The sequence below is a fragment of the Oncorhynchus gorbuscha genome, linkage group LG18 (assembly GCF_021184085.1).
Source record: "Oncorhynchus gorbuscha isolate QuinsamMale2020 ecotype Even-year linkage group LG18, OgorEven_v1.0, whole genome shotgun sequence".
Classification (NCBI taxonomy): Eukaryota; Metazoa; Chordata; class Actinopteri; order Salmoniformes; family Salmonidae; genus Oncorhynchus; species Oncorhynchus gorbuscha.
In genome coordinates this window covers 61239172-61260733 of record NC_060190.1, presented here as the reverse complement: position 1 = coordinate 61260733, position 21562 = coordinate 61239172, and the positions used below count along the sequence as shown (strand labels likewise).

Here is a 21562-nt window from a genome sequence, read left to right as displayed (position 1 = left end):
TGACAGAAATACCGAAACACAGCTAATGACCAAGTACATGCTCGCTGAAGTTATGCACGGCGGCAAAACTGACATACCGGTATTTCAAATGATCAGCATCCCGCAGAGGCCTATAGCAAAAACACCAGCAAATCAATCAAGTTGAGCATTCAAACAGATTGCTTAAATGGCAGCATGTGCCTTTTAACAGAAATGGCTCAGCGGCCATGCACCAGAATATGGTTTCCAAAGGCTCGACACTGGCTACCGTTACAGGCAGAGTCAGGAGCATCGCTGTAACTACTTCTCCAAATGTAGCAGTGACTGAATTGTAATCCACATTGAGCATCTTGGCCAGGTCTCTCATTGTAGTGTGCTTTGCTATTTCTTTCTTAAAACAGGCCCTGAGAGAGAGTAATTGGCCAGGGAAGCTTGATGATATATCTTTGCTGTAATGTTCATCCAGCCGGCTGGCGGTCTCGTAGAGCGCATCATCAACTGCGTTGGCCAGTGTAGTGGGGTGGATGGAGTCAAACAGACTCTATGATGCCCGCAGACTTTTAAATCTGTTTGACAGATGGTGGATAATGATGTCAAGGATTGCATTAAAGACGTTGACTCTACAACTACTCTCCCCATCAGACAGTCGCTCATCCTCGCATAGCTCATCAAAATGATGTCTTGCTTTCCTTCTCCGAGTGTCTTCAAATGCGTTCTGAGCTCCCCATTTGTCGACAATGGTCTTTGCAGTGACTTTGGCTGTCTCAAAATCCTGCCTGAATCCGACAGGACCTCTATCATGTCCTTGACTAGGCCGACTGCCCTGTGAAGGTCTGCGACTTTGTTTACATTTTCTAAAACCTTGGTCTACAGAATTTTTTTTAAATAAAACTACATTTTTCCATTTTTCTTTTTCAGTGCTGCTGCATCATCCCTCTGGTCCTTCTTGTCACTTACAAGTACAATCTTGGTCAGGGCCTTCATTACGTCCACATATCTATATCAGGGGCGGCAGGGTAGCCTAGTGGTTAGAGTGTTGGACTAGTAACTGAAAGGATGCAAGTTCAAATCCCCGAGCTGACAAGGTGCAGATCTGTCGTTCTTCCCCTGAACAGGCAGTTAACCCACTATGCTGTCATTGAAAATAAGAATTAGTTCTTAACTGACTTGCCTAGTTAAATAAAGGTTAAATAAAAAATCTCAGAGCGGCAAGGGACTCATATCTGGATGACCAGCGGGTAGGACACAGTTGTTTTAGAGTTACATTTTCTTTTTCTGATGCAAAATCAAATATACAGTTGAAGTCGGAAGTTTACATACACTTAGGTTTGAGCCATTCAAAATCGATTTTTCAGCCACTCCACAAGTAATTTTTCCAACGATCATTTACAGACAGATTATTTAACTTATAATTCACTGTATCACAATTCCAGTGGGTCAGAGGTTTAAATACACTAAGTTGACTGTGCCTTTAAACAGCTTAGAAAATTCCAGAAATTATGTCATGGCTTTAGAAGCTTCTGATAGGCTAATTGACATAATTTGAGCCAATTGGAGGTGTATCTGTGGATGTATTTCAAGGCCTGCCTCTTTGCTTGACATCATGGGAAAATCAAAAGAAATCAGCCAAGTTGTAGACCTCCACAAGTCTGGTTCATCCTTGGGAGCAATTTCCAAACACCTGAAGGGAACACGTTCATCTGTACAAACAATAGTAGGCAAGTATAAAGACCATGGGACCACGCAGCCCTCATACCGCTCAGGAAGGAGACGCGTTCTGTCTCCTAGAGAGGAACGTACTTTGGTGCGAAAAGTGCAAATCAATCCCAGAACAACAGCAAAGGACCTTGTGAAGATGCTGGAGGAAACAGATACAAAGGTCCACAGTAAAACAAGTCCTATATCAACATAACGTGAAAGGCCGCTCAGCAAGGATGAAGCTACTGCTCCAAAACCGCCATAAAAAAAGCCAGACTACGGTTTGCAACTGCACATGGGGACAAAGATCATACTTTTTGGAGAAATGTCCTCTGTTCTGATGAAACAAAAATAGACCTGTTTGGCCATAATGACCATCGTTATGTTTGGAGGGAAAAGGGGGGAGGCTTGCAAGCCGAAGAACACGATCCCAATCGTGAAGCACGAGGGTGGCAGCACCACATTGTGGGGGTGCTTTGCTGCAGGAGGGACTGGTTCACTTCACAAAATAGATGGCATCATGAGGGTGGAAAATTATGTGGATATTTTGAAGCAACATCTCAAGACATCAGCCAGGAAGTTAAAACTTGGGTGCAAATGGGTCTTCCAAATGGACAATGACCCCAAGCATACTTCCAAAGTTGTGGCAAAATGGCTTAAGGACAACAAAGTCAAGGTATTGGAGCGGCCATCACAAAGCCCTGACCTCAATCTCATAGAAAATGTGTGGGCAGAACTGAAAAAGCATGTGTGAGCAAGGAGGCCTACAAACCTGACTCAGTTTCACCAGCTGTCAGGAGGAATGGGTCAACATTCACTCAACTTATTGTGGGAAGCTCGTGGACCTCAAGCCCTGTCCTCAATCTCATAGAAAATGTGTGGGGAGAACTGAAAAAGCATGTGTGAGCAAGGAGGCCTACACACCTGACTCAGTTTCACCTGCTGTCAGGAGGAATGGGTCAAAATTCACTCAACTTATTGTGGGAAGCTCGTGGAAGGCTACCCAAAATGTTTGACCCAAATTAAACAATTTAAAGGCAATACTACCAAATACGAATTGAGTGTATGTAAACTTTGACCCACTGGGAATGTGACGAAAGCTGAAATAAATCATTCTCTCTACTATTGTTCTGACATTTCACTTCCGACTTCAACTGTACCACCCAACATTGACCATCTCTTTATGCTATGCCCGAAGAAGGTATCATAAAACCGTTTAATCTCTGGCATATTTTTGACAGAGTCTTTGAGAGCCAAGTTAAGATTGTGCACTGTGCAATGCACATAAACAGCAAGCGGCACTTTTTCGGATATTCTCATGTTAGCAGCTCCATCATATCACTGCCCACGACATTTTGAAATACCCAGCCCATTATCCTCTATGCTGCCCAGGATTTTATGTTGAAGCTCAGCTGCTGATGTGTCAGCAGTCTCCAGAAATCCCGAAAATGACTCTGTAATGGTCAGATCTGTGGCAACATTATTTGCATCCCTTATCACTCTTACATAGCAATAAACGTAGCTTAACTGGTCTACTTTGGATACATCCGGTGTGGTGTCCATAATATGGTGCTAGCGGGACACCAGTCGACAACATCCAGTGATATAAGACGGGCGCGCAATTCAAATAAACATTCGTAATATTAAACATTCATGAACATACACGTATGTTATTTCATTTAAAAGCTTAAATTCTTCTTAATCTAATAGGCTTTACAGCGAAAGCATACCATGCGATTGTCTGAGGACGGCGCCCCACATCATCATATTTTTCAACCAGCACAGTGTCGTGTCTTTACTATCAGACGTGTAGTTTTTATCAAAGATTCTCTGTAATTAATATTACGCAATTAAACTGATTAATCATGTAACATTAATTAACTAGGAAGTCGGGGTAGCAAGGAAAATATTCAGATTACAAAATTATAATTTCCCAATATAACCTTTCAGATATTTTCATATCTGATCAATAGTCTCTTTTACGTTGTAAATTGTTGGTTATCTGCACGAACCCAGTCTTCACTATGAGTCATCCATACATCAATTGTCTTAAATCATTTATTTATTACTAACTAAGTAATTCACAGAAATGCATAAACAAAACAACAAAGTAAATATGGTTGCAAGAAATAATAGGAGAATGTGCCCTGGTGGGCTAAACCGGCATGGTGGCTTGTTAGACAAAAGGGAAGTGGGGGGTCGACTAAGAAGTCAGAGTTAATAATTCTAACAATTGAAATGCTAATCCTTTACACATGAATGCTCACTCATTCGGGAACAATTGCAATCAATATATATATATTTACGCTCAGTGTGTCGTCTTGAACTTTGTTGAAAAGATCGTTTCTAGGGCGCTGTACTGCAGCGCCAGCTATGCCACCAGAGACTCTGGGTTCGCACCCGCCCACGAATGGGAGATCCGTGGGGCGATGCACAATTGGCCTAGCGTCGTCCGGGTTAGGGAGGGTTTGGCCGTGAGTGAGTGAGCCAACTCCCTTGGCTGAGAAGCAACCCCACACATGATTGGTCTCAGGATGCTTTACTGTTGGCATGACACAGGACTGATGATAGCGCTCACCTTGTCTTCTCCGGACAATCTTTTTTTTCCGGATGCCCCAAACAATCAGAAAGGGGATTCATCAGAGAAAATTACTTTACCCCAGTCCTCAGCAGTCCAATCCCTGTACCTTTTCCAGAATATCAGTCTGTCCCTGATGGTTTTCCTGGAGAGAAGTGGCTTCTTTGCTGCCCTTCTTGACACCAGGCCATCCTCCATCCATCCTCAGAAATAGTAATATTTAACATTCATGGAAATACAAGTGTCATACAAGTGTCATACATCAGTTAAAAGATTAACTTCTTGTTAATCCAGCCACTGTGTCTGATTTCAAAAAGGCTTTACGGCGAAAGCACAACATGCGATTATCTAAGGACAGCGCCCAGCGGACAAAAGCATTACAAACATTTTCCAACCAGGCAGATGCGCAACGAAGGTCAGAAATAGCGATAAAATAAATCACTTACCTTTAAAGATCTTCTTCTGTTGACATTCCAAAAGGTCCCAGCTACATCACAAATGGTTGTTTCGTTCGATAAAGTCCTTCTGTATATCCCCAAAATCTCAGTTTAGCTGGCACGCTTCATTCAATAATCCACTGATTTCCCTCCTTCAAAATGCATACAAAATGAATCCTCCTCTGTCAAAGTTGCTTCTTCTAGCACAATGGAACAGCTTGGCCTTTGCTCACTTTCATTTGTTTAACCTTTATTTAACTAGGCAAGTCAGTTAAGAACAAATTCTTACTTTCAATGACGGATTAGGAACAGTGGGTTAACTGCCTGTTCAGGGGAAGAACGACAGATTTGTACCTTGTCAGCTCAGGGGTTTGAACTTGCAACCTTCCGGTTACTAGTCCAACGTTCTAACCACTAGGCTACCCTGCCAAACCACTAAAAGCTGCTGGCGATGATACACCTACATCCTCTTCTGGTCCCGCTACATTGCTTGTGCTAGCAATGGCTGCACTTGAACTGCATTTGAAAAAGGAATCTAATTTAACTAACTTTGATACCTCTTCTGCTTTCTCATTTTTGGGCTTACTTTTTGGGGCTCCACTTTTGTGTTGATACATTGATGATTTTTAAATCCGTAATTTTCTATTCTCGACTTTCTCTCTCTCTCTTTTTTCAGGCGTTGCCTCTTGATAGCTAGCTCAACTGTTGCTTAAAACGATGACAGAAACAACAACGCTTTGGAGAGTATTTGCACAATGAATCCCAGAATGCATTTCATTATTTTAACATGGTATTGAAACTATTGAATAATATGATTTATTTAGCTAATTAAATTCGATTTATTGTCATCAAATACAATAAAATATCATGCTGACTTAGGTAGTGGCAAAAAAACATTTTGTTGGTGAAACCATCAGTGGGATCATTTATCATATAGCCTACGTTATAACTTCATTGTGATAGGGGGTGGAATTTTCACTTTTGGATGAAAAGGGTGCCCAGGGTAAACTGCCTGCTACTCAGTCCCAGATGCTAATATATGCATATTATTAGTAGTATTTGATAGAAAACACTCTGATGTTTCTAAAACTGTTTGGATAATGTCTGTGAGTATAACAGAACTCCTTTGGCATGCAAACACCTGAGAAAAAAATCCAACCAGGAAGTGGGAAATCTGAGGTTGGTCGTTTTTCAACAAAGTTATCTAATGAAGGTAAACAAATAGTTGCTTACTGGAAAATACTCTTTCAAACACACACAGTCACGCTGTCCACACCATTATGGCTATTAGCAGGTAGCTGGAGAATTCTATCGTCAAATGTATTTTTTAGTTAGGTTGGCTGTATCACAACCGGCCGTGATTGGTTGCAATTTCAGTTTAATCCACCAGAAAAAGACAAAACAAATAATACAACAAAAAGTATTATTATCTATCACATCCGACCGTGATTGGGAGTCCCATAGGGCGGTGCACAATTGGCCCAACGTTTCTCTCCCTCTAAAAACAGAAATAAATGTTTTGGTCTTTACAAATATTATTTTGGCCTTTACTCAGATTACAATCGCTCACTTTATTATTATTTTTTTAACTAAATAACCTCCAAAATATCATTATATATTATCAAGTTAATGGCGCATTCATATAGCCGGCACGTACCTAAAGCTGAGTGACTCACTCATTCATGGCTTTGGATCAAAATAAATAAGTACCAAAATTCTTCCTGATAGTCTTTGATAAAGAAATGTTTTGGTTATCCTGACACTTTTATGCAGGGTTAAATTAATCTGTGGCCACCAGTCAGATTTTGACGGCAATGCTAAAAAAATGACAGATGCATTCAAAATGAGGCTAGGACAAAACACTTGATGATACAATGATGAAAATATCTCAAAAACCAAAAGAAGAATTACAAAAAACTTAAATAAAGAAGAAAAATAACAACGCAACCGTCTTTTGCACTTAGTACACCAAGGGTTGGGTGAAAATGAAAGAAATCCTGAAAAAGCACGGGCATATTCTGTAATCATTGCAAAAAAATCACACACCTCTTCAGAAAGGTGGTGGTCTATAAGCGTGGTTGCAATATTAGAGATTAGGGGCACGTCAGATCTCACCGGACTGAGCCTACTCAGACACTCTAGACACCTATCCCAAATGGGAACTACAAATGTGGCTATTGTGCACAGTGCAATATCACTATAAAAATGTCTTTCTTCAGACACCCACATACAGGCCGAAAGATCGCTGTTACAGGTGTCATCTCATGCAAGACCAAGGGAGTAATGCATCTCATCACCTGTTCATGTGGAAAAGCCTACGTAGGACTAACAGAAAAACAATTAAAACAACGCATAGCTGAACACCGCAGCTCAATCAGGTGTAAGAACATTGACTACCCAGCAACAGCTCACTTTGTTGAAGCTAACCATCCCATTTCCTCCCTCAAATTAACAGGCATTGAGCATGTTGCTCTACCAAGGAGAGGAGGTAACATCGAGATCCTACTACTACAAAAGGAGGCTTACTGGATATCCTATCTAAAAACACTGACCCCTGGTGATCTGAATATTGACTTTGATCTCAGGCCCTTATGAACAAATTATTCCTTTATGAACAAGTCTTATAAATTGACAAATTATTTTTACATCTTATTAGCGTACACCTAATATGTTCCCCCTGTTGATGATGCTCATTATATATTAAGGTTGACCCAAAAGATTACATGTAATAAAAAGTACATGAAAAAATAAATACTTTTTTGAAATTGAATGAAACAATAATTTATGTTGATGCCAATATGATGTACAATATTCCATTATGTTTCTATATGATAACAATAGCGTAATATATTTAATATGCCATATACTATTTTTTAACAGTTTTACAAATACATTTTAATTAACTTAATCATTATGACACACCCCTCACTATTGTCATTGGTTACACTAATTGCACTGTTTGTCTACATAACCTGGTTCAAGTATTCATGACATTACCCTGAGGAGGGCACAGTGATGCCGAAAAGTTGGTAAATACCCATTAAATTGCTGGGAGTTTATACATGGAGTGTGTTACTTTCTTTATTTTGATAGGTTATCCTGACATGGACACCATGTACAGTATTATAATAGCCCTCCCGATTGGCACAGCGGTCTAAGACACTGCATATATGTAATTATTGTCATTCACGTCTTTGGATTTTTCCCCCCGATATACTGTGGGTCTACCGTAGGCGACATGAGTCTCACCGGTGTTGAGTAATGTGCTGTTAAAAGTTGTGTAGGTCTTATCTATTTAAAGAGCAGCTCTAGACCCCAGGTGGTCAACTATTTTAGCACCGTTTTGCGCTGCTCTGAGACAAGCATGGAGACTGATCTTGATAAATTAATGAGATTTTTATTTTCACTGAACCTCCGCTTGGGTGTTGGTTAGACTACAATTATACAATTAGGGTGTGTAAATGTTATGCTCTTGGTACTGTAGCCTACTCCCGACTGTCACATTGTACTGCAAAAACCCAGGTTTTTCGTCTTTCTTGGAATAGAAACACCATAATATTATGCAAATTAATTAAGCAAAATTTATTAGAATCAGTCCCATATACTATGTTCTTACAAAAAAAGGTTTTACATTCTCAAATGCAGACACAATTGAAGGCTATCAAATGCTTCTCAAAGATTCCCTCTGGTGGTCAAACTAGCACTTACTAGCTTTAATGGTTACAATGGCTGACACTTAAATAACGTGCCATAGAATTCTGCGGCACCATGCAAGCTGTGCTGCAGTACGCTGCAATTTTTAAAGGAAGAACCACTAGCTGTTCTGGAAAGAGCAAATAACTTGAGAGGTACGTATATCTTTCTCAACGAGGACTATTCTCAAGCTGTGCACCTGAGTTCAAATATTTCACGTCGAGCCCTAGATTTCCACAGTCAAACAGCCAAGCTGAGAGAGCAGTTCAGACTGAAGAACCTGTTGAAAAACGCAACGGAGATCCTTACATAGCTCTACTTGAGTACAGAAACAGTAGGTCTCATCTGCACAGCTACTAATGGGAAGGAGGCTGAAGACAAAGTTCGGACATCAAAGAGATTGTTAAAGCCAGGACTCTATCAGCATGTCAGGCATTGTCACAGTTTTTTAAAAACCTTTATTTAACTAAGCAAGTCAGTTAAGAACAAATTCTTATTTTCAATGACGGCCTAGGAACAGTGGGTTAACTGCTTGTTCAGGGGCAGAACAACAGATTTATACCTTGTCAGCTTAGGGATTTGATCTTGCAACCTTTCGGTTACTAGTCCAAAAGTCTAACCACTAGGCTACTCTGCCACCCTGACCTACACAACAAGCAGACAACAGAGACAAAAACACTACTTTGACCAAGGCACATGTAAGCTTTCGGTCATGAAGGAAGGAGAACCAGTCAGGATCAGACAAGATAACAAATGGTAACCAGCAACTGTACTTGGAATACATGACCAGCCAAGTTCATACATATTACAAACACCAAACGAGAGAATCTACAGAAGGAACCCAAGACACCAGTTAAAAACACATGAAATAACACACACAGAGAGAAACCATAATGGATGTACCTTATCCACACATGAAATAACACACGGTAACCAGCACAAGATAACAAATGGTAACCAGCAACTGTACTTGGAATACATGACCAGCCAAGTTCATACATATTACAAACACCAAACGAGAGAATCTACAGAAGGAACCCAAGACACCAGTTAAAAACACATGAAATAACACACACAGAGAGAAACCATAATGGATGTACCTTATCCACACATGAAATAACACACACAGACAGAAACCATAACTGATGTACCTTATCCGGTGGAAAGAGAACCTGAAACAAGTGTCAGCCAGAAAACTACTCACCTGTGTGTTCTCCAACACCAACAACACCAAAGCAAACAATAGAAACCAACAATGTAAACACTGACACAACAGTGAATGCAACTTGTTATAGAAGACCTATCAGAATGCCAAAACATTACCAGCACAGAAAGACTATACTGAAAATGATGTCAGTGTTTATAGTTCAAACAAACTATTGAGAAAAAAGTATAAAAAAACATTAATAATAACATGCAATTGGGATATCTATGTTTATTGTTTGCACTGTGAAACACTGAGTTGAAAGAAAACATTGTTTTGAAAAATATTTATCTAAAGAAAGGGAGATGTGATGTACTGTATGTACATGTACCTACCTGGAGTGCCTGAAGGTGGCGCTGTATATACCTACTGCATGTGATCATCTGTACTTGCACTTGACCCATGACATCACATGAACATTGTTCTTTTTCCCATATCCTGCCTCAGTGTGCTAATATATTACAAGGACAATCGCATCATAACCTTTTAGAGCCAACATTGCTTTAGTAACTGTTTATGTTCACATCTCTCAAACATGCACATAGACTTTGGACAAAAGCGCACACAGAAACAAGTCATACAGAGGCGTGGGGAGACCCAATCTTAATAACTGAGAGCCGGGAAATTCCATGTAAATTGTTCAAAGTAGTCATTTTGCATCACAGGAGGCTGCTGAAGGGAGGACAGCTCATAATAATGTCTGGAAAGGTGTAAATGGAATGGCATCAAACACTGGAAACCATATGTTTGATTTATTTGATATCATTCCACGAATTCTGCTCCATTCATTACCACAAGCCCGTCCTCCCCAATTAAGGTGCCAGCAACCTCCTGTGTTGTGCATAGAGTTGTATGGTTAGTTAAACTTTTAAATCAATGTTTTTTGTTTGGCATACATTTTAAAGTGAAAAATCCGAGTCTCAGCATAATTCCGTTACTGCCAAATTACCCAGCCATGTTCCCTGGAGATCTAATTGTGTACAAACTGTGAAGTAATGTGCTAGTCTGTTCCTGTTCCTGTTTACAGCAGCGGCTGCTGCTGCTGTTCAGAGGCCACCTGGGGTCTAGAGCTGGACCCCTTCTGGTTACTCATGAGGCACGTATCCCATGCTGCTAAACACTATCTAGGCTACATGCCGATGCTCCATCTTATAAGCCCCCACAGTCTACTCCTTAGAGACTCAGCATATGGAGGAATGACCCTATAGTGCAGAAATGAATTCACAGTGCATTCTATTTCATGTGTAAAACTCCAGACAAAACAAAAATCGGTATATAGGCAACCGAGATAATTTCAACCAGGGGATTTCAGAGTTGTGTGTGTGTCCTTCCAGTTACTGGCAGCCGCAGCCCTTGTGCCCAGCGTCATTTAATTTCAATGAGCATGGTCTTAATGTGTAACGTCATTGTGCTTCACCAGCTGCAATAAAAAATAGCTAGTTTATGATCTCACATCCCTGTTAGCTACCTCACAGGGTTGTAGCAATAGATTTGGAGGCTAATTGTCATGGGTTGATTATTGAATTTGTCATACATATTAACTTGTGTCTAAGAATATGATAATGCAGAAAGTCATAGTGGTTATGGGAATCTCTCCAAATAAACAAATGAAAAAGAAAATGTGTTAAAGTATGACAGTCCATAACTATATTGATTTTGGATTAGAGACTAGATCTCTAATTAGAGACTATGTTTCTAAATCCCCAAATTCTGGGACTTGATTTACCTGTTTAAAATAATTGTTGTGGTAAGTTGAACCACTTGATTGGTAGAAGTTATTTATGTTCTTATTTCAGATTTGAGACGCAGAGAAGAAGAGGAAGACTTCATAAAACCTAAGAAGATATTTCTGATCCGATTTCAGATTGTAGAAAAATATAAAAATAAATTTAAAAAAAAATATATAAAAAAAATAATAATAAAAATATATATATATATATATGAAAAATATACTAAGATTTCAAACACTAACTTGTTGTTGGGAAAGTGAATAGCACAGTAGAAGAAGATTTTATACGCGCTAACTTTTTGTCTAACTTCTTGGGAAAGTGGACAGAATTTCATTTTTTTTTTTTTTGAGATGTTTATTTTATGCTGTTACTAAAACAGCTATATTTGTAAGAATGGAATATATATATTTTGATTCTGATTTCATATTTGAATTGCAGAGAAGTAGCGTAAGATTTCATATGAAATAACTGTTTGTCTAACTTGTTTGGAAAGTGGTCAAAGTAGCTGGTTTGTGTCAAAAGTTGCATTGTTCATAGTGAATGGAATGTTGGAAGTCATGTGACGTTTTAATAATGTGGAGTAGTAGAATGTTTAAAAAAGTCACATTAAAGTGAATGAAGATGGACAAAAAAGCACAAAAAGCTTAATAGTTTAAAAAGTATAAAATATATCAAAAAGTTGTGTAAGCACACTATTCCATACAGGTCTGTACATTTTAAAGTGTGAATTACATTTTTTTTGCTTAAATGGTGTAAAAGGAGCAGGCTGTTAAATAATAACAAGTCAGAAATATGACAAAGATTTAGAATGGGACATTTGCTATTGCAAGTCTCATTAATTAAATGAAAAATAAAAAGTTGCATGACTGATATAGTACTATATCAACTGGAATGTGTGGCCAGAAATAGTCAAGCATTACACTATACAAGTATTCAAAATTAATAGCATGACTGATTGTAAGAGTCATTCTAAAACTAATCTGCCACGGCATAAATGGAAGTGTCAGTCATTGGGATGACTGCTTGATGACCGCCTGAGTGTCAAACTTCTCATCCTTTATCAGCTTCCCAGTTGTTCTTATCATGGAGACAGAAAGTGCTCACTTTCCAACGTAAAAAAATAGTATATACACTGTTTAAATATGCTATATATTGTCAGTGGCTTAACAAACGTAAAAACTTTTATGCAACTGTTTCACGGGTGTTGAAGCTGTGCTATATGGCTGCCCTTCTTAACACCTGCCTGCTTAACCCAGAAGCGACCAATGAGCAGGAGGAAACACTGTTCAACTGACGACGGAGGTCAGCCTGCAGGCGCCTGGCCCACCACAAGGAGTCGCTAGAGTGCTATGAGCAAAGTAAAGCCCCCCCCGGCCAAACCCTCCACTAACCAGGACGAAGCTTGGCCAATTGTGCACCGCCCTATGGGACTCGCCATCACGACCGGTTGTGATACAGCCCAGGATCAAATCTGGGTCTGTAGTGACACCTCTAGCACTGCGATGTATTGTCTTAGACCGCTGCACCATTCAGGAGGCCCATAAGTGCTGTTAAGTTCGCAGCATCAGCACCATGAGGAGGTTGATTGGGAAATAGCCTGGTCTCACAGCCTAAGCAGCGTCGTCCGGGTTTGGCCGGGGTACGCCATCATTGTAAATAAGAATTTGTTCTTAACTGACTTGCCTAGTTAAATAAAAGTCTCCAGGCCCATCCCCAGCCGCGGCTTTTGTGGCGCAATGGGTAACGATGCTTCGAGGGTGGCTGTTGTTGATGTGTGCAGAGGGTCCCTGGTTCGAGCCCAGGTTGGGGCGAGGAGAGGGAAGGAAGCTATACTGTTACAGTTACGTAAGACAGAAGGTTACTTAAGGCAAACACAAAAGTAGGGTGGTAGGGTTGGCATGTAATGCAAAGGTCTCGCAACCCAAAGGTTGCATATTCAAATTTCATCACGAACAACTTTAGCATTTTAGCATTTTAGCAACTTTGCACCTACTTACATCTACTTTGCAACTACTTAAAATGTTAGCTAAGTCTTCCCCTAACCTTAACCTAACTCCTAACCTTAACCCTAACCCCTGGCTTAAGTAACGTTAGCTACCTAGCTAACAGCCACAACAAATGTGTAACATACAGTGGGGCAAAAAAGTATTTAGTCAGCCACCAATTGTGCAAGTTCTCCCATTTAAAAAGATGATAGAGGCCTGTAATTTTCATCATAGGTACACGTCAACTATGGCAGACAAAATGAGAAGGAAAAAAATCTCTGTGGGGTTGAGATCTGGAGACTGGCTAGGCCACTCCAGGACCTTGAAATGCTTCTTACGAAGCCACTCCTTCGTTGCCCGGGCGGTGTGTTTGGGATCATTGTCATGCTGAAAGACCCAGCCACGTTTCATCTTCAATGCCTTTGCTGATGGAAGGAGGTTTTCACTCAAAATCTCACAATACATGGCCCCATTCATTCTTTCCTTTACACGGATCAGGTGTCCTGGTCCCTTTGCAGAAAAACACCCCAAAGCATGATGTTTCCAAGTTATATTTTGGTTTCATCTGACCATATGACATTCTCCCAATCTTCTTCTGGATCATCCATATGCTCTCTAGCAAACTTCAGATGGGCCTGGACATGTAGTGGCTTAAGCAGGGAGACACGTCTGGCACTGCAGGATTTGAGTCCCTGGTGGCGTAGTGTGTTACTGATGGTAGGCTTTGTTACTTTGGTCCCAGCTCTCTGCAGGTCATTCACTAGGTCCCCCCGTGTGGTTCTGGGATTTTTGCTCACCGTTCTTGTGATCATTTTGACCCCACGGGGTGAGATCTTGCGCGGAGCCCCAGATCGAGGGAGATTATCAGTGGTCTTGTATGTCTTCCATTTCCTAATAATTGCTCCCACAGTTGATTTCTTCAAACCAAGCTGCTTACCTATTGCAGATTCAGTCTTCCCAGCCTGGTGCAGGTCTACAATTTTGTTTCTGGTGTCCTTTGACAGCTCTTTGGTCTTGGCCATAGTGGAGTTTGGAGTGTGACTGTTTGAGGTTGTGGACAGGTGTCTTTTATACTGATAACAAGTTCAAACAGGTGCCATTAATACAGGTAACGAGGGGAGGACAGAGGACCCTCTTAAAGAAGAAGTTAAAGGTCTGTGAGAGCCAGAAATCTTGCTTGTTTGTAGGTGACCAAATACTTATTTTCCACCATAATTTGCAAATAAATTCATTTAAAATCCTACAATGTGATTTTCTGGAGAAAATGCTCATTTTGTCTGTCATAGTTGAAGTGTACCTATGATGAAAATTACAGAACTCTTTCATCTTTTTAAGTGGGAGAATTTGCACAATTGGTGGCTGACTAAATACTTTTTTGCCCCACTTTATATGGTTCGCAAATTCATAACATTGTAAGAAATTGCAATTCGAAACATATCATACAAACTGATGAGGGACGTCCACACCGTAATAAAAACAATACGAAACATAACATTTCATACTAATTGGAGTGTGCCGGTTTTTACATCTAACAGGTTTCCTATATAAAATGGGATGTTTGTTGAGTGAGAATTTAGATCTTATAGCATTTAAGAGATTGCTTTTGATTTGGTAGAGTGAGTTGTGATGTTGTTGGACGGTGTGCCAAAAAGTTGATAGCCTACATCTGAACATGCCACTGGTTATTCTGCATTCATATGACATTTTTCTCATCTGCCTGCATTTGGCTATTAAATATAAAACGGAGTGAAGTAAAGAGCCTAGAGACAGAACATCTCAACCTGGACTCAGGGGTAAGGTGCGATGCTGTTTATTAGGCAATATAACTTTTTGCAACAGAGATATTGACGAAATTGTAGCACTCAGATTTACAAAAGTATAGGCTACTTCACGATGTGCTTCACTAGGCTGTTCAAACAGTGCCGTGCGCGTCGTTTACAATAGGTGAGCATGGTAAATATCAATTTGACAGCAAACAGTTTCGAGCAGTCTGGTCTATCATAATGCGTACATTCTGGTGCATCGTTCTCCTTCACTTTATCAGCAAAAATCGGAAGTATTAGGCTATAAACATGAAATAACAGCACTCTTAACCTAGTTAGATTTCATAGGCCATTCAATATAATTAACATATGTTTGAAAAAAAGTGATTTTCGGATAAAGAATAGGCTACGATTCCCAAATAAACACATTATGCATCCAAAAGTAGTTATCAGCTCTACAAAATATTTCAGTGGGGAACAGATAAAATTCATTAGTGAGCTCAACTCCCTGATAGACAACTCAAAATGGGTGAATTTACCTTATCAGCAAATTTCTCAAACGTAGAATCCCGTGACTTTTTCCACTCGACTGTTCACATTAGGGTGTAACTGCAAATATGACTGCAAATATTCTACTTAGTACTTTTTTCTAGGGAAATTCCAGCGCTCCTGTGTACCATCGGTTGTGCCTCGCGCGTCGAGTTCAGCTCGGGAGGGAATGAGAGGCGGAATTAAAGTATGCACAAGAGGATGGAACACGCGTGAGTGGGGGGCATAGTGGAGCGAATTAGAACGAGTTCATCTGATTTAAATCTAATGGGAGTCGTACATTCAGGGTTGGGTAGGTTGCTTTCTAAATATAACCCTTTACAGTTACTAGTTACCTGTCCAACATTGTAATCGGTAACGTCACTTTTGTATTACCCATTCAGTTACTTTTAGATTACTATCTCCTTATGAGCCATTAGAAGAATAAAAAAAGTGTGTGTTACCAGTTTGACGAAATCTATTGCAGGATAAATCAATGTTAAAGTTTACATAGCTGGCTATATATGGATGTTAAATGTTACTTTATGGGTTGTTAGGTAGGCTTATTCTAACCCATCACTTTCTACGACATGTAATAATAAAAATCAAAGTCTATCAGAATTACAGTCATTCCAAAAAATATTATAGCCCTTGATCTTCAAGAATAGGATTTAGAAATAGGGAAGTATAGAATAGCCAAATTGTTTTACCTGAGCATAACCCAAAAACGAAGGATTTATTAGCCAGTCCTACTCTGTAGTTTATGATTTTGTTGTCATGGAGGACTGATTGAGCTCATTGATTCGAGTTTAAACATAAATGCTGAGCTCATGGAATGGCATGCTTTGAGCACTACTGAAAAGTGTTATATACATGTGAAAAATTCATGTCATATGCTGCATTTGCTCTTGGCCTATTGTTTACCTTTTTGTTGGTGACACTTTGATATCTTGATAATATGCAGATGTTTAAAGGACAAATTCACAGATGAAACAAAAACAAAACGGGTCCCGCCTCTGTTTTGGTAAAATTGCCCCTTTAAGTCTATCAAAAGTGTGCGAGTTTGAGCATGTGTCCATTAGGCCTATGGATTTTTTCAATTTTTGTTAGCATGAATTAGATTGAGCAATAAAAGTTACATTTTTATTCTATAGGCTGGGATCCGAGAGCACATTTTTCACTGGCTGTCCACTGATAAAAAAAACAATGATTTATAGGCAGCTTAAACTTCTTGAATTCAATCATTATTGGGTTCAAATACACATTTAGATTTGTGAACGGCCATCCACAACAAGCACAATCCGTAAAGCGCAAATAGCTAAATGAGAGAGCAGCAGTGTGATACACATCAATGCGCTATGTAGATATCAATAATAAGTGATATCCGTATAGCTGTAGACTCCTCCACTACTGTCGTCCTTTGTGTAAAGGACCCCTCTGTTAGTTTAGTTTTAAAATAGCATTCATCTGAAATACATAGAAGATTGCTGCACTTTGACAGGCTTTTAATGTTTTCATCCTCCCAAGGGCCAGAAGTTAAGGATCTTTTTTTATAGCTCATATAAAATGTTTTGCAGCTGATTTACTACTATGTCCCCCCCATACCCCGACCATGGCACCTCTGAAATCATCACAAATGAAGACACATAGATTCTATCAAAAAATGTTGACCTGGTATAGGATGTCCACCCACTCTACCCAGAGTCGGTGAAAATGTGCTTTGGTGATGAAATTTCACTTGTGTTATAAAATACATTTTACCAAGACAAATATGATTATTCATTTTATGAATCCAAAAAGTTGGATTTTGTAACCTAATAAATCCGATAATAAGCACAGAACTCTGTTGACATAGCAGTGTAGGTTTCTCGTAACAACTTTTGAGAATTAAACATTGTGTTCGTTGTCCTCACAGTTGTTTCCACAGGTCGCAAAAAGCTAAATTAGCATGATGAGCTGAATTAAATGTAAAAGGATTTGAAAATAAAAAGCTTGGTATACACTCACTGTTCCGTTGACATTTCACAGAGATATGCTTGTTTTTGTGAGAAATCTTGGAAAAATAATAGGAATTTCTAATTCATATGAAAAGTGTATACGAAAATACTATGTCATGTCTCAAAATCGATATCCATTTTACCTCTATATTGTTTTATGTCCTGTGGATTTTATGTCCCGCTGAACATCATGGAGCCGCCACACAAGGCCACGTTGGCCATCAAGGCTTCCTGCCACTCTTGGACGCACTTCTGCAGGCTTTTCATGACCAGGATGTGAACTCCGGGCTGCAACATCCCTGCGTCGGATGGACAGAAGAGGATCTCAGGGCTACGGAAGAACTCGTTGCCCAGGATAATGTGGTGGTATCAGGGAGTTGATAGTCTAGAGGTATGCCTCAGACCTCGGCTCCACCTGAAAGTCCTCGGAGATGTAGCAGCTCTGCCTCTTCATCTCCTGCACAGAGGTCTTCTGATGGAGATCACTGCCATGTCCAACTTTGTCCAGTAGTTTGCACTGATAGGTGCACCTTTCCAGCCAGGTCCATCTGAAAGGTGGCATGTGGAAAGAAGTAGCCTTTGCACACTGGAGAGACAGAGGTGGAGCCAGCCCCAGAGTCCACCACTAGACCAGTAACCAGTCCATAAGAATACATAGACAACATCACCAGGGGCCCAAATCCATTCGAACGAGAGTTCAGCTGTCTTTTCTCGGGTGGAGATGGGAGAGAAGGCTGGGTCAGTCATCAGGGTGCCATGCTCTTCACGGCAGGTAGCTCCTCATAGAGCACATGGCTCCACAACTTCTACAGGAAATCTCAGTCACTTATCATTCCACTGGTGATGGACCTCTTGAGAATTAGATCGCCCTTGCAGGGAATGTTGTTTCCAGAAAATGTCTGGTCCTTTGTGGGCAGTCCAGCCACTGACCTCAGCACTGTATGGGGCTTCTCATCTCCATAGAAGCCAGCTTTGATTGAGCCTTATCCTGGGTCGATTACAATAGCCACATTGTGCTTGAAGTTCTTACCGCTATCCACTGCAGTCATTCTTGGACAAAGTCTGTATTTCTTTGAACAATGAAAAGCATAAGTTATTTTTCTAGTCTTCCCCAAGCATGTTCTGGAACAACAAACTCTTATGAATTGAGACTAATGGTCAGAAGAACTGCTTTATTACTTGAAAAACATGTTTGTCACAAAACCTGTGAAATCACAATGGCATCAATGGCCTTGTAGCATCACCACCGTGCTCCAGTCTGGGTTACTATGGCAACGGATGATCACAGGGTTATTTCTCAGTATTTGAGAATATTAGATGACAAGGAGAACTTGTGTCTCTCACACACACACACAATTTTGGCTCCCTGTCAGACATACTGTTCCCACAAAAGGTTGCACTCCAAGAAACCATGAACGGTGTTTCAGAGATATCTCTCAGAGTCATTCAAACCTCATCTTTGAAAATCTATTTTTATAGAATCCTTTATCTCTCTTTGGTGCAGGCCTGGTAAATATTTGTTTTCTCTGAGTGTCTTTTCCAGGGGGAGATACAGCCACATGAAATTGTATGATTCCGTGAGTTGAGCCATCATTACCTAAGCCTCTCCAACATCTATAACGGGAGAGAGGATGAATGTTCCCATCCAAACTCATCATAGCACTTACAGGATACTTGATGACCAGTAGTATCATTGAACTGCTGTTAACCTAGAGGTGAAATGTTTCTGCGTCCAGTCATAGGTGCAGGAAGATGTTTGGGAGTGGGGGCGCGTCATTTTTTGTGTGACAGCTATATCGTCCGCTAACACAGGACTAGTTAACGTTTTTATTTTTTTATTCTTCTTTTTTTTAGCCGCACCCCTACTTCCCATGACTATGCATCCAGTACACATCATCCCTAACTATGTGATTAAGATAAGGACAAATAATAGAGACAGCATTGTGTGTATGGACCAGTTTGAACTGGATTCATCACATGCGATAAACAAGGCAAGAGAGTGGTTCCAGTTGTAAACATTATTCTGTATTACAGTACAGGAACACGGAAACTAGGAAACATACCGACCAAGAGTTGTTACTGAAGGCACATTTAACCCCCGATAGCACCCATTACACTGCAAATCTGCATTGGGTTAACACACTAAAGCTGGACCAGGCTTCAGTCACTCTGGTCTAATCACACACGTACTGTACACACACCTATGCATCCGATACTTCCTATGATGGAGTTGACCTACAAATGTCACCCCTGAGAGTTCAGCTCTCCGTGGCCTCTGCAGATGAAGAGTGTAATTAAAAGCAGTTTGTTTCCATCCCTCGGGCAACAGGAATTTTGGCTGAAAGGGTCAACAGTTCAGATGTAAGGCTGCGTTTACATCTGAACTGATATTTTCTTTACCAATCACATCAGATCTTTTCCATCAGATCTTTTTGAAAGTTGATCCGATTGGTCCAAAGACCAATTAGTAAGAAAAATAACTGAATTAGGCTGCCTGTGTAATGGCTGACTGGTTGCATCACTTCCCATTAGGGACCATTTGAAATGTACATGACCCCCCCCCCCCCCTTGTACTGTAAAACATTTTTGAACACCCTTTCCCCTCATAGAACTAACTCAAAATAGTGTTTATGACCACAGGTAACAATAACTGTAGTGACCCTGTGTTTATAAAGTGGATTTCAACTTTGCCACTTCAGCATGCTTCGATGCCACCAGGGCAAGGAAGGTTGAAGGTTCACAGACCACCATGGACCAGCTCACTCTCCCTGCCTATTTCATTATGCCTAATCTACGATCAGAGCTGGCTGCAGACAATGATCAGCTCGGGGGAAATCAGATGTTCACGGCACCCGATGTCACAGGAAGGCCAAAGAGCTTGGACGAGGGACTGAAAAACAGCTTCTATCTCAAGGCCTTCAGACTGTTAAACAGGCATCTCTCAAGCCTGCACGGAGACGTCCCAGGGCAGGCTGGGCCAACTTGAGACAATGAGCACGGCAGAATGGGCTCCAACCCACGATAGCACTAGTAGCCCCGGGTACATTTTTTTTTTTCATGTTATTTTACCAGGTAAGTTGACTGAGAACATGTTCTCATTTGCAGCAGCGACCTGGGGAATAGTTACAGGGGAGAGGAGGGGGTGAATGAGTCAATTGTAAACTGGGGATTATTAGGTGACCATGATGGTTTGAGGGCCAGATTTGGAATGTAGCCAGGACACCTTGGGTTAACACCCTTACTCTTACGATAAGTGCCATGGGATCTTAAATTACTTTAGAGAGTCAGGACACCCGTTTAACATCCCATCCGAAAGACGGCACCCTACACAGGGCAGTGTCTCCAATCACTGCCATTGGGAATTGGGACATTTTTACCTCTCATCATCCCGAGAACACCATCCTCACAGTGAAGCATGGTGGTGGCGGCATCATGCTGTAGGGATGTTTTTCATCGGCAGGGACTGTGAAACTGGTCAGAATTGAAGGAATTATGGATGGCGCTTGTTACTGTAATTTAATTATGCCAATGTGCTTTCATCAATTGAAAACCCTTAATCTATTTTATGAGAATTTATAAGATTATTGTTTGCATAAAATAGACGCAGACCAGTCTTTCAATAATAGGTAACAGAATTTATTCTCGGAGCGCGCTGCCACTTAACCACGAGCAACAGTTTATATACAGGTCATGACGTCATCTCATTGCTTTAACAGAATCCCCTCCTCTCGACCGGGACAAAGTGAGGTGAAAAGTTAATTCTAACTTACTAACACACTCCCAGGTAACTTTTGACCCCCTCAACATTATCGATCACCACTGAGCTGACAGTTCTAATTAACAGAAAACTTAGGAATGCACTCACTGTCTTATCTAAAAACCTCAGAGCTAAGTTTCTGTAGGGTCATAGGCTAACGACCTTATGTGTTTACACAGTCCCCAACCCATTCGTTTCTTCCTAGTTGGAATG

At 40.5% G+C, this 21562-nt stretch overlaps 1 protein-coding gene across 1 annotated transcript in view; it reads right to left on the bottom strand.

The window, feature by feature from the left end:
- LOC124003596 (caM kinase-like vesicle-associated protein) overlaps positions 1-15794 on the bottom strand; it is a 92648-nt gene extending 76854 nt beyond the window's left edge. Inside the window, exon 1 of the mRNA XM_046311975.1 lies at positions 15607-15794. The gene's annotated coding sequence lies outside the window, so the exon portion shown is untranslated. The remainder of the gene's footprint in view (positions 1-15606) is intronic.
- Positions 15795-21562: the final 5768 nt, after the last annotated feature.